This window comes from Henckelia pumila, chromosome 3 (assembly GCF_033568475.1).
Source record: "Henckelia pumila isolate YLH828 chromosome 3, ASM3356847v2, whole genome shotgun sequence".
Lineage (NCBI taxonomy): Eukaryota > Viridiplantae > Streptophyta > Magnoliopsida > Lamiales > Gesneriaceae > Henckelia > Henckelia pumila.
Genome location: NC_133122.1, coordinates 83849739 through 83867131, shown reverse-complemented (window position 1 = coordinate 83867131; position 17393 = coordinate 83849739).

Genomic DNA, 17393 nt, shown 5'->3' with positions numbered 1-17393 from the left:
ACGGTTCATCAAACCCATAAAAATCGCTGGGGCGTTAGTCAAACCGAACGGCATGACTATAAACTCAAAGTGACCATACCTCGTCCTGAATGCGGTCTTAGGAACGTCTTCCTCTCGCACTCTCAACTGGTGATAACCTGACCTCAGATCAATCTTAGAGTAGACAGAAGAACCCTGCAGCTGATCAAACAAGTCATCTATTCGGGGTAAAGGATACCTGTTCTTAACTGTAGCCTGATTCAATTGACGGTAGTCGATACAGAGTCGCATAGAACCATCCTTCTTCCGAACGAATAGAACAGGAGCACCCCAAGGCGATACACTAGGTCTGATGTATCCCTTGGCAATCAAATCCTCAAGCTTCTCCTTCAACTCTCTCAATTCAACAAGTGCCATACGATAAGGAGCTTTTGAAATAGGTTGAGTACCTGGCACTAAGTCAATGCTGAATTCGATTTCTCGAATAGATGGCAAACCAGGAACATCTTCCGGGAACACATCCGCAAATTCTCTAACCACCGGTAAATCTACCAAAGCTGGGCTAGATTTCAGTACATCAACTTCATACACCAAAAATCCTTCTGCACCTTTCTGTAGCAAACGAGTCATAGATAACACTGAAATCAAAGGAATTCTAGATCGAGAACCCTTACCAAAGAATTTCCACTCGTCTGCCATTTCCGATCTGAACCTGACAACTTTCTGGAAACAATCGACTGTCGCCCTGTACTGGGTTAAAGCATCTATCCCGACAATACAATCAAAATCTGACAGTCCCAGTACAATACAGTCGAATTCTAACAAATTTCCTTCAAAACACAGTTCACAGTTCCTGACTAATCTGACAGAAACAATTCCTCCACCCAAAGGTGAAGTAACATCTACTACTGTAGGCAACAATTCAGTTGGCAAAGCATGCAATAATACGAATTTCTCAGAGATAAAAGAATGGGAAGCACCTGTATCTATCAAGACATGAGCAGAATAACCGAAAATTGAACAGTTACCTGCTATAACATCGTCAGGTGCTGCTTGAGCATGATCCTCTGTCAGAGCAAAGACTCATGCTTGCTGTCTCGGAGGCTGATTTGCACTGGTACTACCTCCCTGTCTGTTCTTCTGTTGAGGCTGGAAAGAGTGCACTGCAGAAGACTGCCTCTCCGGCTGAGCTGCAGGTCTAGACGAACTCCCACTCTGAGCTCTATCTCTGTTACGCTGAGGGCACAACATAGAGAAGTGTCCCGGTTGCTGACATGTGTTACAATTGCCGAAGACCCCCACACACTGATCCGGTGAGTGTCTTCCTCCACACTTGCTGCAGTACAAGGATGATGACCCAGAACTCGGTCCTGAACCGAATTGATTCGAACCACTGGAACTGGATGAACTGTTCCTGTAACGCCCCATTTTTATCTTAATTGAACTTATTTGAGTTAATCAGAGATTACAGAGTTCTCGAGCCGGTTTGATTTTGATCAGGGTCCTTTTTGCAAAAATTGGATTTTTCAGGGACTAAAACGCAAATATTGAGTTTAATATATTATCTACACTTGGAAGAGGTTTGACTTAGTCTCTATTGCTTCTCCTTCTTCCCTTCCATCGTGTTCTTCCATTGGAGCTTGGGGAAACGCTTCTTCAAGCTTTCAAAATCCAGTTCGAGCTCGATCCGTCCGTTAGAAATTAATTCTGAAGGCAGATTATCGATCACTGCAGTGAGAGCTCTGTTATATTGTAAGTATTTCTCCAATCGGATATGTTTTGTTTTTCGAAGGTTGCTAGAATCGATTTAGATTCTAGTATGTTGTCCTAGACAGAGTTCTGATCGTTTATTATCTGTCAGTTTTGAATTAGAGCGACGTCCGGATTTGTTATGATTTTTGGAAGCCATTTTCGAAAATGTGGATTTTGAGATTGATGGGTTTGCTTTGTTATTGTTGTTTTGGGCATTGAATTGAGTTGTTATCAGTATTGAACTGCTGTCTGCGTTGCCGGTTTGTTCAGTTTATAGCCGTTATGCCGTCGGTTTGAGTTTTGGGTTTTCGAATCGTTTTTGTATTGATTGAAGTCTTGGTGTGTGAGTGATCGTGGTTGTTGATCAACTCTTGAATTCTTACAGATTCGTTGGAGTTTGTCGAGCCCTGTGTTAGCAGCATTGTTCGTCGAGAGTTGGACGAAGAACGGTATAAAGAGTTTTCCTTGTACCGTTGCCTTGTTGTTGTTAGATTGTGTAGTTGTTTATACAATCTCTTTTGTAGCTTATCCAGAGTTGGAGCTACTGCATTGAAAGGTAAAAGCAGTCATCGTAGCGGGATAGCATACTCGGGACTGTTGGTTCTCGAGTTTCCCTTTTTAAATCACATATTGCATTGATACTTGTTCTAGCACGTGGAACTTGTAATTGTTGATTGATTGAGTTTTTATTATGTGATTTATGTTTATGTTTCTGTTATGCATTCATCTTGAGCCTACTTTGATTTCAGCGGGCAGAACCGCCCTTTTTGTTAGACGTTTGGGAACTATGATTGAGTGGCCTAGGTTGTAGTATTTCGCCTAGTGCTAGCATACTCATTATGGTTGCTCAAAGTCTAGAGGAGTGGGATACGTGGCACCACCTCGATTGGGAGAGTCGGTGAGTCGTTACGTGATCTCATCCTCGGGATCCCAAAAGCAGAGCAATACTCCCGTGTTTATCAGAATCGATATCCTGGTTTTAAAGACATGCATATCATTAACTTCGACTTGAATATGTGGTTTGATAGCATGTTGTATATTCATTACTTGATATGTTGCTTTTACTGGGATTATCATTCTCACCGGTTATCCGGCTGTTGCTTTGTTTTGTATGTGTACTTGGCAACAGGTGGGGCAGGAACAAGTCAGAAGAGGCATGGTTAGCTTCAAGGGCAAGTAGTAGAAGTGAGACTCGGTTTAGAAGTCGAATTAGCATGTTTATCTAGTTTAAGATTGAAGCATGTTAGAACTCGAACTTGATATGTTTTGTTATTCGAATTAGTTTGTATTCGGATTGTAATCTGAAATCGAAGTATGTTGTTGTTGTATCGATTTAGACTTCTGGTTGTTTTTAGGCCTTCTGAAAGCATGACTTGTTATGGCATGTTTCCCTACACCCTGTTATTGCATTTGTATTTGAAGGCATGTCGGACCAAGCGCGGAATCCTTTCTTTTTTTTTCTGCAGCCTGAGCATTTTCTGCCCAGGCCTTCCGCGCGTGGGCGAGGCGTTCCTCGCGCGCGCGCGAGGCCTCCGTTGGGCCTCGGGATTGTTTGCCCGCGCGCGCGCGAGCTTGGTTCCTCGCGCGGGCGCGCGGCGTTTTTTTTTTTTAAAAAAAAAAAAAAAAAAAAACTTTGACTTGTTTTACTCTTGGATTCTTGTTCGCTTAATTGTTGTTTAATCCGAGATTAGTGGTTTAGAATCAAGGTCTCACATTAAGTGGTATCAGAGCGTTAAGATTCTTGGTCGAACTAGAGTGAGCGGGGTAGATCGAGTCTGTGTGTAATGACTCCTCGCATGTGTTTGAATTATTTAATTGTGTACTTATTTCCATGCGAGCATGCTTTATTGTTTGAGCATTATTTGAATTACATGGTTGTGTGATTTAAATTAATAAAGCATGATCTACTTGAGATATAACTGTTTCTGTTCTCGACTGGTATTCAGTATTCCAAGCGGTTGTAAGGGCACTGATGGTAGCGATTGAGATATCTCGTGTGCTAACCTTTGATTGAAAGATGGGTCCTCGTCGAGTGATAAACAGAAACACACCACCAGTTATCCCTGCGACTGAGCAAGCTAGCACTGAGGTTGATCAGTTGGATGCTTCAGCAACTCCTATGGAAACCTTGCTGAAGAGGTTTCAGTCGTTCAATCCGCCATTGTTGATGGGTTCAGAAAATCCAGTTGACTGTGAGAGTTGGTTGGATGATATGGATCAGTTGTTTGATTCCATTGACTACACAGATGACCGCCGAATCAGGTTAGTAATTCATCAGCTGCATGGTGGTGCTAAGAGCTGGTGGATCATGACAAAGAAAGCAATTGAGAGTAGAGGTACAGAGGTTACTTGGACTCTTTTTAAATCTGAGTTTTATAAGCGGTTTTTCCCTATCTCGTATCGTAAGGATAAGGGAGCAGAGTTTGCAAATCTGAGGCAAGGGAATCTGAACATTGAAGAGTACGTGGCTAAGTTCGATAGTCTGTTGCGTTTTGCACCGCTAATTGCCGGAGATGAAGAAGCTAAGGCAGATCAGTTCATCAACGGGTTGAACCCCGATGTCTTCACGTTGGTTAACACCAACAGGCCTAGCAACTTTGCGGATGCCATGAATTACGCAAAGGGAGCAGAAGCAGGCTTGTGGAGGCAAAGAGGTAATCAGGGGGCACCTCAGCAGCAGAGGCAGTATTAGAACCAATCATCTCAGTACCAGAATCAGCCACCTCAACATCAGAACCAGCAGCAGAGGTATGAAGGTGGAAACAGTGGGGGAAACAGAAAGGATCAGTACAAGGCAAGAGGTAAACAGTTCAAGAGACAGGGGAACAGTTCGTCCAGTTCCAGTGGTTCGAAGCAATTCGGTTCAGGACCGAGTTCTGGGTCATCATCCTTGTACTGCAGCAAGTGTGGAGGAAGACACTCACCGGATCAGTGTGTGGGAGTCTTCGGCAATTGTAACACATGTCAGCAACCGGGACACTTCTCTAAAGTGTGCCCTCAACGTAATAGAGATAGAGCTCAGAGTGGGAGTTCTTCTAGACCTGCAGCTCAGACGGAGAGGCAGTCGTCTGCAGTACACTCTTTCCAACCCCAGCAACAGCAGAACAGACAAGGAGGTAGCTCTAGTGCAAATCAGCCTCCGAGACAGCAAGCACGAGTCTTTGCATTGACAGAGGATCAGGCTCAGGCAGCACCTGACGATGTCATAGCAGGTAACTGTTCGATTTTTGGTCATTCTGCTCATGTCTTGATAGATACAGGTGCTTTCCATTCCTTTATCTCTGAGAAATATGTGTTATTGCATGCTTTGCCAACTGAATTGTTGCCTACAGTAGTAGCTGTTACTTCACCTTTGGGTGGAGGAATTGTTTCTGTCCGACTAGTCAGGAACTGTGAACTTTGTTTTGAGGGGAATTGGTTAGAATTCGACTGTATTGTGCTTGGGTTGTCAGATTTTGATTGTATTGTCGGTATAGATGCTTTGACCAAGTACAGGGCAACAGTTGATTGTTTTCTGAAAGTTGTCAGGTTCAGACCTGAAATGGCAGACGAGTGGAAATTCTTTGGTAAGGGTTCTCGATCTAGAATTCCTTTGATTTCAGTGTTATCTATGACTCGTTTGTTACAGAGAGGTGCAGAAGGATTTTTGTTTTATGCGGTTGATGTACTGAAATCTAGCCCAGCTTTGGTTGACTTACCAGTGGTTAGAGATTTTGCTGATGTGTTTCCGAAAGATGTTCCTGGATTGCCACCCATTCGAGAGGTTGAATTCAGCATTGACTTAGTGCCAGGTACTCAACCTATTTCAAAAGCTCCTTATCGTATAGCACTTGTTGAATTGAGAGAGTTGAAGGAGCAGCTTGAGGATTTGATTGCCAAGGGATACATCAGACCTAGTGTATCGCCTTGGGGTGCTCCTGTTCTATTCGTTCGGAAGAAGGATGGTTCTATGCGGCTCTGTATCGACTACCGTCAATTGAATCAGGCTACAGTTAAGAACAGGTATCCTTTACCCCAAATAGATGACTTGTTCGATCAACTGCAGGGTTCTTCTGTCTACTCTAAGATTGATCTGAGGTCAGGCTACCATCAGCTGAGAGTGCGAGAGGAAGATGTTCCTAAGACCGCATTCAGAACGAGGTATGGTCACTTTGAGTTTATAGTCATGCCGTTCGGTTTGACTAACGCTCCAGCTATTTTTATGGGTTTGATGAACCGTATCTTTCAGCGTTATTTAGATGAGTTCGTCATTATCTTCATCGATGATATTCTTATCTACTCGAAGAACCGTACTGACCATGCAGAGCACTTGAGAATCGTCTTGCAGATTTTACGAGTTGAGCAGTTGTTTGCCAAGCTATCGAAATGCGAATTCTGGTTAGATCGAGTTGTCTTTCTCGGTCATATTATTTCTGAAGATGGGATTTCTGTCGATCCCAGCAAAATCGAAGCGGTTATGAATTGGCCTAGACCGACATCAGTACCTGAGATCCGAAGCTTCATGGGTTTAGCTGGTTATTACCGTCGTTTCATCGAGGGTTTCTCGTCTATTGCCAAGCCTATTACCCAGCTGACTCAGAAGAATGCGCCTTTTGTCTGGACTTCAGATTGTGAGGCTAGCTTTGTTGATCTGAAGAGGAGACTGACCAGTGCTCCAATTCTTTCTATTCCGAAGGGTACTGGAGGTTTCACAGTGTATTGTGATGCTTCTAACCGAGGTTTGGGTTGTGTTCTTATGCAGCATAAGCATGTGATAGCGTATGCATCGAGGCAGCTGAAACCGCACGAGACTCGTTATCCTGTTCATGATCTTGAACTTGCAGCAATTGTATTTGCTTTGAAGATCTGGCGTCACTATCTTTATGGTGAGTCTTTCGAGATCTTTTCTGATCATAAGAGTCTTAAGTACTTGTTTTCACAGGCAGAGCTGAATATGAGACAGAGAAGATGGTTAGATCTGTTGAAGGATTTCGACTGTGAGATCAAGTATTATCCAGGGAAGTCGAAAGCAGTTGCAGATGCCTTGAGCCGAAAGCTTTGTTCTCTATCTCTTTCAACTATCGGTGTTTCTCAGTTGGTCGATGATTGTTGCACTTCTGGTGTAGAGTTTGAAACAGATAGGGAGACTATCAGAGTGTTTGCTATTCAAGCCGAGCCGGAGTTGTTTGTTGCAATCAGAGAAGCACATAAGTCTGAGCCGAGCATTCAGGTTTCGGTAGAGAAAGTCAGAACTGGGCATCAGTCAGAATTCCAGGTTAGAGATGACGTTTTGTTTGTGAATAACCGTATTGTTGTGCCTGATATTTCGGAGTTGAGACAGCGTATTCTCCGAGAGGCTCATTGCAGTCGGTTTAGCGTTCATCCTGGAGGTCGTAAGATGTACAACGATCTGAAGAGTCAGTTCTGGTGGAAGAGAATGAAGGACGATTTTGCGAGATTTGTATCTCGGTGTTTTAATTGTCAGCAAGTGAAAGCAGAGCGGAAGCGACCAGGTGGTCTTTTGCACAGCCTATCTGTTCCTGAATGGAAATAGGATCACATTTCTATGGATTTTGTCACGAAACTACCACGATCCGTTCGAGGATGCGATGCTATTTGGGTGGTGATCGACCGATTGACGAAGTCTGCATGTTTTATTCCGTACAAGATGACGTATCGTCATGATCAAATGGCTGAGTTGTATGTTAGCAATGTTGTGAGATTGCATGGTGTGCCGAAGTCGATCGTTTCAGACAGAGATCCTAGATTCACTTCTCACTTCTGGCACAGTCTTCAGGGGGCACTTGGTACTCGATTGCATCTGAGTACAGCTTATCATCCTCAGACAGATGGACAGTCAGAGCGGACCATCCAGACGTTGGAGGATATGCTGCGAGCGGTAGTGCTAGACTTTGGCACTAGTTGGCAGGATTCTTTGCCTCTTGTCGAGTTTTCTTACAACAACAGCTTCCAAGCGAGTATCGGTATGGCGCCTTTTGAGGCTTTGTATGGTAGAAAGTGCCGATCTCCGTTGTTTTGGGATGAATTGTCCGAGTCACCAGATTTGGGACCGAAGATGCTTAGAGATATGGCAGAGCAGGTTAAGATCATTCAGACCAGAATGAAGTCAGCTCAAGATAGACAGGCGAAGTATGCGAATGTTAGACGTCGACCTCTGAGTTTTGAGCAGGGAGACCGTGTATTCCTTAAGATTTCTCCGTTCAGAGGCACCGTCAGATTCGGTAAGAGAGGAAAGTTATCTCCGAGATTCATCGGTCCGTACGAAATTCTCGAGAAAATAGGCGATCTTGCCTACAGACTTGCACTTCCTCCGTCTTTATCTGGTATTCACGACGTTTTTCACGTCTCTATGCTGCGAAAGTATCAACCAGATATTTCTCATATCCTTCAGCCTGACGAAGCCGAGTTAGACGAGACCCTGAGCTATTTTGAGCGACCGATTCAGATCCTTGATCGGAAAGAAAAGCAACTCAGAACCAAGTTGATTCCGTTGGTGAAAGTGCAGTGGAGCCGTCACGGAGTCGAGGAAGCGACTTGGGAGACAGAATCTGACATGAGACAACGTTTTCCAGAGTTGTTCGGATGACGTGAGTTCTTCTTACTGTCTTTAGTTCTGTATTCTATCTTATGAGTTATGGTTCTTGTGGATTCGAGGACGAAATCTCTTCTTAGTGGGGGAGAATTGTAACGCCCCGTTTTTATCTTAATTGAATTTATTTGAGTTAATCAGAGATTACAGAGTTCTCGAGCCGGTTTGATTTTGATCAGGGTCCTTTTTGCAAAAATTGGATTTTTCAGGGACTAAAACGCAAATATTGAGTTTAATATATTATCTACACTTGGAAGAGGTTTGACTTAGTCTCTATTGCTTCTCCTTCTTCCCTTCCATCGTGTTCTTCCATTGGAGCTTGGGGAAACGCTTCTTCAAGCTTTCAAAATCCAGTCCGAGCTCGATCCGTCCGTTAGAAATTAATTCTGAAGGCAGATTATCGATCACTGCAGTGAGAGCTCTGTTATATTGTAAGTATTTCTCCGATCGGATATGTTTTGTTTTTCGGAGGTTGCTAGAATCGATTTAGATTCTAGTATGTTGTTCTAGACAGAGTTCTGATCGTTTATTATCTGTCGGTTTTGAATTAGAGCGACGTCCGGATTTGTTATGATTTTTGGAAGCCATTTTCGAAAATGTGGATTTTTAGATTGATGGGTTTGCTTTGTTATTGTTGTTTTGGACATTGAATTGAGTTGTTATCAGTATTGAACTGCTGTCTGCGTTGCCGGTTTGTTCAGTTTATAGCCGTTATGCCGTCGGTTTGAGTTTTGGATTTTCGAATCGTTTTTGTATTGATTGAAGTCTTGGTGTGTGAGTGATCGTGGTTGTTGATCAACTCTTGAATTCTTACAGATTCGTTGGAGTTTGCCGAGCCCTGTGTTAGCAGCATTGTTCGTCGAGAGTTGGACGAAGAACGGTATAAAGAGTTTTCCTTGAACCGTTGCCTTGTTGTTGTTAGATTGTGTAGTTGTTTATACAATCTCTTTTGTAGCTTATCCAGAGTTGGAGCTACTGCATTGAAAGGTAAAAGCAGTCATCGTAGTAGGATAGCATACTCGGGACTGTTGGTTCTCGAGTTTCCCTTTTTAAATCACATATTGCATTGATACTTGTTCTAGCACGTGGAACTTGTAATTGTTGATTGATTGAGTTTTTGTTATGTGGCTTATGTTTATGTTTCTGTTATGCATTCATCTTGAGCCTACTTTGATTTCAGCGGGCAGAACCGCCCTTTTTGTTAGACGTTTGGGAACTATGATTGAGTGGCCTAGGTTGTAGTATTTCGCCTAGTGCTAGCATACTCATTATGGTTGCTCAAAGTCTAGAGGAGTGGGATACGTGGCACCACCTCGATTGGGAGAGTCGGTGAGTCGTTACGTGATCTCATCCTCGGGATCCCAAAAGCAGAGCAATACTCCCGTGTTTATCAGAATTGATATCCTGGTTTTAAAGACATGCATATCATTAAATTCGACTTGAATATGTGGTTTGATAGCATGTTGTATATTCATTACTTGATATGTTGCTTTTACTGGGATTATCATTCTCACCGGTTATCCGGCTGTTGCTTTGTTTTGTATGTGTACTTGGCAACAGGTGGGGCAGGAACAAGTCAGAAGAGGCATGGTTAGCTTCGAGGGCAAGTAGTAGAAGTGAGACTCGGTTTAGAAGTCGAATTAGCATGTTTATCTAGTTTAAGATTGAAGCATGTTAGAACTCGAACTTGATATGTTTTGTTATTCGAATTAGTTTGTATTCGGATTGTAATCTGAAATCGAAGTATGTTGTTGTTGTATCGATTTAGACTTCTGGTTGTTTTTAGGCCTTCTGAAAGCATGACTTGTTATGGCATGTTTCCCTACACCCTGTTATTGCATTTGTATTTGAAGGCATGTCGGACCAAGCGCGGAATCCTTTCTTTTTTTTTTTCTGCAGCCTGAGCATTTTCTGCCCAGGCCTTCCGCGCGCGGGCGAGGCGTTCCTCGCGCGCGCGCGAGGCCTCCGTTGGGCCTCGGGATCGTTTGCCCGCGCGCGCGCGAGCTTGGTTCCTCGCGCGGGCGCGCGGCGTTTTTTTTTTTTTAAAAAAAAAAAAAAAAAAACTTTGACTTGTTTTACTCTTGGATTCTTGTTCGCTTAATTGTTGTTTAATCCGAGATTAGTGGTTTAGAATCGAGGTCTCACAGTTCCCCTGCCTCTTAAACTGTTTACCTCTTGCCTTGTACTGATCCTTTCTGTTTCCCCCACTGTTTCCACCTTCATACCTTTGCTGCTGGTTCTGATGTTGCGGTGGCTGATTCTGATACTGAGATGGTTGGTTCTGATACTGCCTCTGCTGCTGAGGTGCTACCTGATTACCTCTTTGCCTCCACAAGCCTACTTCTGCTCCCTTTGCATGATTCATGGCGTCCGCAAAGTTGTCTGGCCTAGCAGTGTTCACCAAAGTGAAGATGTCAGGATTCAAGACATTTATGAAGTGATCTGCCTTAGCTTCTTCATCTCCGGCAATTAGTGGTGCAAAACGCAACAGACTATCAAACTTGGCAACATACTCTTCGATGTTCAGATTCCCTTGTCTCAAATTGGAGAATTCTGCTCCCTTGTCCTTACGGTACGAGATAGGGAAAAACCGCTTATAAAATTCAGATTTAAAAAGAGTCCAAGTAACTTCCGTACCTCTATTCTCTATTGCTTTCTTTGTCATGATCCACCAGCTCTTAGCAACCCCACGTAGCTGATGAATGACTAACCTGATTCTGCGGTCATCTGTGTAATCAATGGAATCGAATAGCTGATCAATATCATCCAACCAACTTTCACATTCAACTGGATTTTCTGAACCTAACAACAACGGCGGATTGAAAGACTGAAACCTCTTCAGCAAGGTTTCCATAGGCGTTGCTGAAGCATCCAACTGATCAACTTCAGTGCTAGCTTGCTCAGTTGCAGGGATAACTGGCGGTGTGTTTCTGTTTATCACTCGACGAGGACCCATCTGATAATCAAAGGTTAGGACACGAGATATCTTAATCGCTAAAATCAGTGCCCTTACAACCGCTTGGAATACCGGATACCAGTCGATAACAGAAACAGATATATCTCAAGTAGATCATGCTTTATTAATTTAAATCACACAACCATGTAATTCAAATAATGCTCAAACAATAAAGCATGCTCCCATGGAATTGAGTACACAATAAAATAATTCAAACACATGCAAGGAGCCAATACATGCAGACTCGATCTACCCGCTTACTCTAGTTCGACCAAGAATCTTAACGCTCTGATACCACTTAATGTGAGACCTCGGTTCTAAACGACAATTAAAGGAGTAATTCAATAAGTAAGCAATTAAAAGCCAAGAGCATTTTTTTTTTAAAAGGGGAAGCACGGGCGCGCATGGCATCCTGCCCAAGCCCTCGCGCGGGCGCGCCACCCGAGGCGCGGGCGCGCCTGAAGCTCTGTCCAAAACTTCCGAAACAAAGTGTGGGACGCGTGGGCGCGCCACCCTAGGTGCGGGCGCGCATGGCCTGCTGAATTGGCTCAAAACAAGCCTCCAAAAGTGCAATAACATAACCAAAAGAACTCTAACATGATCCAACAAATATATATCCAACAACGTAGCATTTAAATACATAAAAGTGAAGAACATGCATCGATGCTAGCTATTACAAGCCGAATACAGAATACAAGAGTTCTAACCACAAGCAAGACCACTTCCAATCCAAGTTCAAGTTCTTAACATGCTTCAAAACATAAGCTAGATTGTCATGCTAACAAGACTTCTAAACCGAGTCTCACTTCTACATCATTCCCTCAAAGCTAACCATGCCTCTTCTAACTTTATCCTGCCCGACCTGTTGCCAAGTACACATACAAAAACAAAGCAACAGCCGGATAACCGGTGAGAATGATAATCCCAGTAAAAGCAACATACAAGTAATACAACAACAAACATGCTTTCAAAACAACAACGAAATCAATATCAACATAATGAAATGCATGTCTTTAAACCGGGATATCAAATCTGATAAACGAGGGATTGCTGCTGTTCTTTTGGGATCCCGAGGGTGAGATTACGTAACGACTCACCGACTCACCCAATCGAGGTGGTGCCACATATCCCACTCCTCTAGACTTTGAGCAACTATAATGAGTATGCTAGCACTAGGCGAAACGACTACGACCTAGGCCACTCAATCATAGTTCCCAAACGTCTAAACAAAAAGGGCGGTTCTGCCCGCTGAAAATAAGATTGGCTCAAGATGAATGCATAACAGAAACATAAAACATAGCCATATAACAAAAGCTCAATCAAAACAACAGAACACAAGTTCCTCATGCTAGAACGAGTGTAGATGCAAGTATGTGCTTTTAAGGGAAACTCGAGAACCAACTGTCCCGAGTATGCTATCCCGCTATCGATGACTGCTTTTACCTTTCAATGTCGTAGATCCAACTCCGGACAAGCTACAACAAAAGATTTTATCAACAACTATACAACCTAAACAACAAACAACGGTTCAAGGAAATCTCTTTACCGATCTTCGTCCAACTCTTGACGAACAATGCTGCTAACACGGGCTTGACAAACTCCAAACGAATCTGTTCAGATACAAATCAAAGATCAATTACCATGATCGACTTACAAGCCAAGTTCAACAACTCAATCACGGTTCGAAATCCCCAAAACTCAAACCGACGGCCTAACGGCTATAAACTGAACAAACCGACAACGCAGACAGCAGTTCAATAGCGATATCAACTCAATTCAATGCTAATACAACAACAACAAGACAAACCCAACAAATCTCAAAATCATGATTTTCGAAAATAGCTTCCAAAAATCATAACAATTCCGAACGTCGCTCTAATTCAAAACCAACAGATAATAAACGATCAGAACTCCGCCAAGAACAATATACTAGAATCTAGATCGATTCTAAAAACCTTCGAAAAACAAAACATATCTGATCGGAGAAATACTTACGGTATAACGGAGCTCTCACTGCAGTGATCACTAATCTGCCTTCAGAAATAATTTCTAACGGCCGGATCGAGCTCGGGAGGAAATCTGGAAGCTTGGAAAATCTTGAAGGCGTCTTCAATGGAGGAGCTCGATTTAGGGAAGAGGATGAAATGATTTCCAAGTCAAACAAATGTGTAGATAATATATAAAAATCAATATTTGCATTTTAGTCCCTGAAATTTCCAAAATTTGCAAAAAGGACCCTGATCAAAATCAAACCGGCTCGAGAACTCTGAAATCTCTGATTAACTCAAATAAACTCATTTAAGATAAAAACAGGGCTTTACACTAACTATCCAGTGCATGATCTCGAGTTGGCCGCCATTGTATTTGCGCTCAAGATTTGGAGGCATTATCTTTATGGCGAGAAATTTGAGATATTTACGGATCACAAGAGTTTGAAGTATTTATTCACTCAGGAAGAGTTGAATATGCGACAGAGACGCTGGATGGATCTTCTGAAGGATTATGATTGTGAAATCAAATATCATCCAGGTTCTGTCAATCTTACTGCTGATGCCTTGAGTCGGCAGGTGAGACTTTCTGCACTTCAGACTAATGAAATATCTCATATGATTCAAGAGTGTTGTTCATTGAGTTTTACGCTCAAGCACAAGAAAGGGAGGAATGGGATTCGTTTGTATACTATTCTATCTGAGCCAGCATTGTATTCTCGGATCAGAGATGCTCAGATATCTGATGTTAAGACTCAGCGTTTGGCACATCTGGCCAATGGAGTTAATACATCTGGATTCCATTTTCAGGCAGATGGTTTATTGTGCCTATCTAATCGAGTGGTTGTACCTAATGTTGCGGAGCTCAGGAATGATATTCTATCTCAAGATCACAGGAGTCGATTATCTGTTCATCCTGGTAGCATGAAAATGTACAAGGACTTTAGAAGTAGATTCTGGTGGAAAGGGATGAAGCGAAGTGTTTATCAGTTTGTTTCTAGATGTTTGGTTTGTCAACAGGTCAAGGCTGAACATCGACGACCAGGTGGATTACTGAAGAATCTTGAGATTCCCGAATGGAAGTGGGAGCACGTGACTATGGATTTTGTCACCCACTTGCCTATGACTTCATGTCAGTGTGATGCTATCTGGGTTGTCGTTGACCGTTTGACGAAATCAGCACATTTCATTCCTTACAACCGGGATTATTCTTATGATCGCATGGCACGCTTATATATCCAAGAGATAGTGCGATTTCATGGGATTCCAGTGAGCATAGTTAGTGATAGAGATCCGCGATTTACCTCACATTTTTTGGGTAGTTTTCAGCAGGCGTTGGGTACCACTCTGAGTTTGAGTACTGCATATCATCCGGAGACTGACGGGCAGTCAGAGCGGACGATTCGTATGTTGGAGGATATGCTACGTTCGTCTGTCATGGACTTTGGCTTATCTTAGCAGGATCAATTATCTTTGATCGAATTTGCCTACAATAACAGTTATCATCGTAGTATTGATATGGCACCTTTTGAGGCATTGTACGGTCGACGGTTTCGTACTCCGTTATTCTGGGATGAAGTCGGGGAACGACAAGTTGAGGGTGCTGAATTGGTGCAGCAGATTGTAGACAAGGTAGATTTGATCAAACATAGGATCAAAGTTGCTCAAGATCGGCAAGCCAGTTATGGTAATATTCGCCGTCGGCCACTTCAGTTTGAGCCTGGTGAATATGTGTTCTTACGAGTATCACCTTTCAGGAAGGTGATGAGATTTGGTGTGAAAGGCAAGTTGTCTCCTCGTTTCATTGGGCCTTTCCAGATACTGGAAAAGATCGGAGATGTTGCATATCGTCTGGCGTTACCGCCATCTCTTTCCAGTATACATAATGTTTTTCATGTGTCGTTACTTCGACAGTACATAGGTGATGAATCTCATGTGATTCAATCTACTGATATTCAGCTAGAGCCAGATTTGTCCTTTGTTGAACGACCAATCCGTATCCTAGACAGGAAGGAGAAAGTTCTTCGGAAGAAGACTATACCACTTGTGATGGTACAGTGGCAGCGCCAAGGCGTTGAAGAAGCAACTTGGGAAACGAAGAGTCGTATGCAAGCGGAATATCCTGAGTTGTTTGCTTTATACTTTTGATTATCATGTATCAGTGTAATTACAGTTTGTTGTAATAAGACATGGTTTTCTGTTTCATATTGTTATCTTAATTTATCTTTAGATTTTATTTCGCGGACGAAATATCTAAAGGTGGGGAGAATGTAGCAACCCAGATTTCATTTTAAGATAATAATATGATAATCATGATTAAAGGTCCAGTCTAAACTGCTGAACTGATGAGCAGCTAGGGAAACATGAGCAGCTAGGGAATATGAGCAGCTAGGGAAACATGAGCAGCTAGGGAATATGAGCAGCTAGGGAAACATGAGCAGCTAGGGAATTTGCTACTAGGGATTATACAACTAGGGATTCTACGGCTAGGGAATTCTGTTGTTAGTCTGTTAGGGAATTTCGTTACTAAGGAAGTTTGAAAAGCTGCTAGGGAATTCCGACCTGCTATTAAGGAATCCCGACCTGCTGCTAGGGAATCCCGAACTGCTATTAGGGAATCCCGAACCCTCCAGGAAAGGCAGGCAGGTGTGTGGACGCTTGCTTGAATGACAGTTGGCGCCTAAGCATGAGCTGTCAATAATGGTAGTGACTCAGCTCAAGCATCTGATACGTGGCGTGCTTATAGGAGCTCGGACGTCTCGACGTCAGCTCAAGAATCCCGATCACCCCAAATATTTGTCTATAAATAGGAGCTGGGGATTCAGTTATTTTTCACATCACTTCCATCTCACTTCATATCTTTACCCGGAAAAGAGTAGCTCGGGAGCTCGGGAAAGAGTAGCTTGGGAATTAGGGAAGGAAGAGCTCGGGGTTGGACCAAGAGACCAGTTCGGGTCAAGCTTGAGACCAGGTCAGGTCGGGAGTTGACCTAGGACAGCTAGGGGTTGTCTTTTTCCAGCTTATTTAGACTTCGGTGTTATGTACGTACACATTGACTGAGATTGCCAGCGAGTATACATGTTTATATATTGCATTTATTTGGTATTATTATATGGCATGATGTATGATTTACCGTTTTCCATATTCATATGTCATGTGCATATACACGTTGAGCCTATACCTTGTTATACCTGACTATAGAGCTGCTCAACTCTATACTCGATAGTCTATCACTGAGGGTACCACGACGGCGGGGGCATTTATGTCTTTATACTCTGGTGTACTAGACGAGTGTGGTTGCACCCAGAGGTTGATCCGTGCGGTGGCAGCACTCATGTGGCGCCGGTACTGAGCATGACTTTTCGGATGACCCTTTACCAGTCATCATGTTGCATGCATTATATACATATGTTTACTCATGTCTATGTACTGGGCGTTAGCGCTCACGTCCTAGTTGTTATCTTGGACACCCTATTCCCTGGGGCAGGTCGCAGGATGGACGGAGCTGGTAGTTCAAGGCAGGACTAGGGAGCAGGAGCCTTGAGGAGTTTTTTTATGCAGCAGGATTCGATATAGATGTATAATGTTTACTTTTAAGAATTTCGATATGGTTGTATCACTACAGATTTAAGCCTGGATTTTATTACTAAGCTGATATGTAAATTATGATTTTTTTTCCGCACGTTTTACTCTGTTATGTTATTTTGCTGTATTAAGTTTAATGCATGCTATTAGTTGCCAGTTAGTAGATGATACCATGCAGAGTCACTACAATATTCATGTAAAATATTGATATAAAATCTAAAGATTTATATATTAACCAAAATATAAAGATTTATCAATATTTGTGCAGAATATAAATACAAAATCTAGCTAGTATATATCAATTTTATTGAATAATATTGATGCAAAATAGAAGATGCATAATATCTCAAAAATATTGATTTAAACTTTATAAATATTCTTGATGAATATCGAACTAATATACAAGGTTTATTAATATAAATCCTTAATGATATTGATATAATGTATAGGATTTGTCCATATCCTCGAAAAATATTGATCAATGATTTAATATTTGTTAATATTTTCGAAGAGTATTAAACTTAGTAATCTTGACAAATTTATC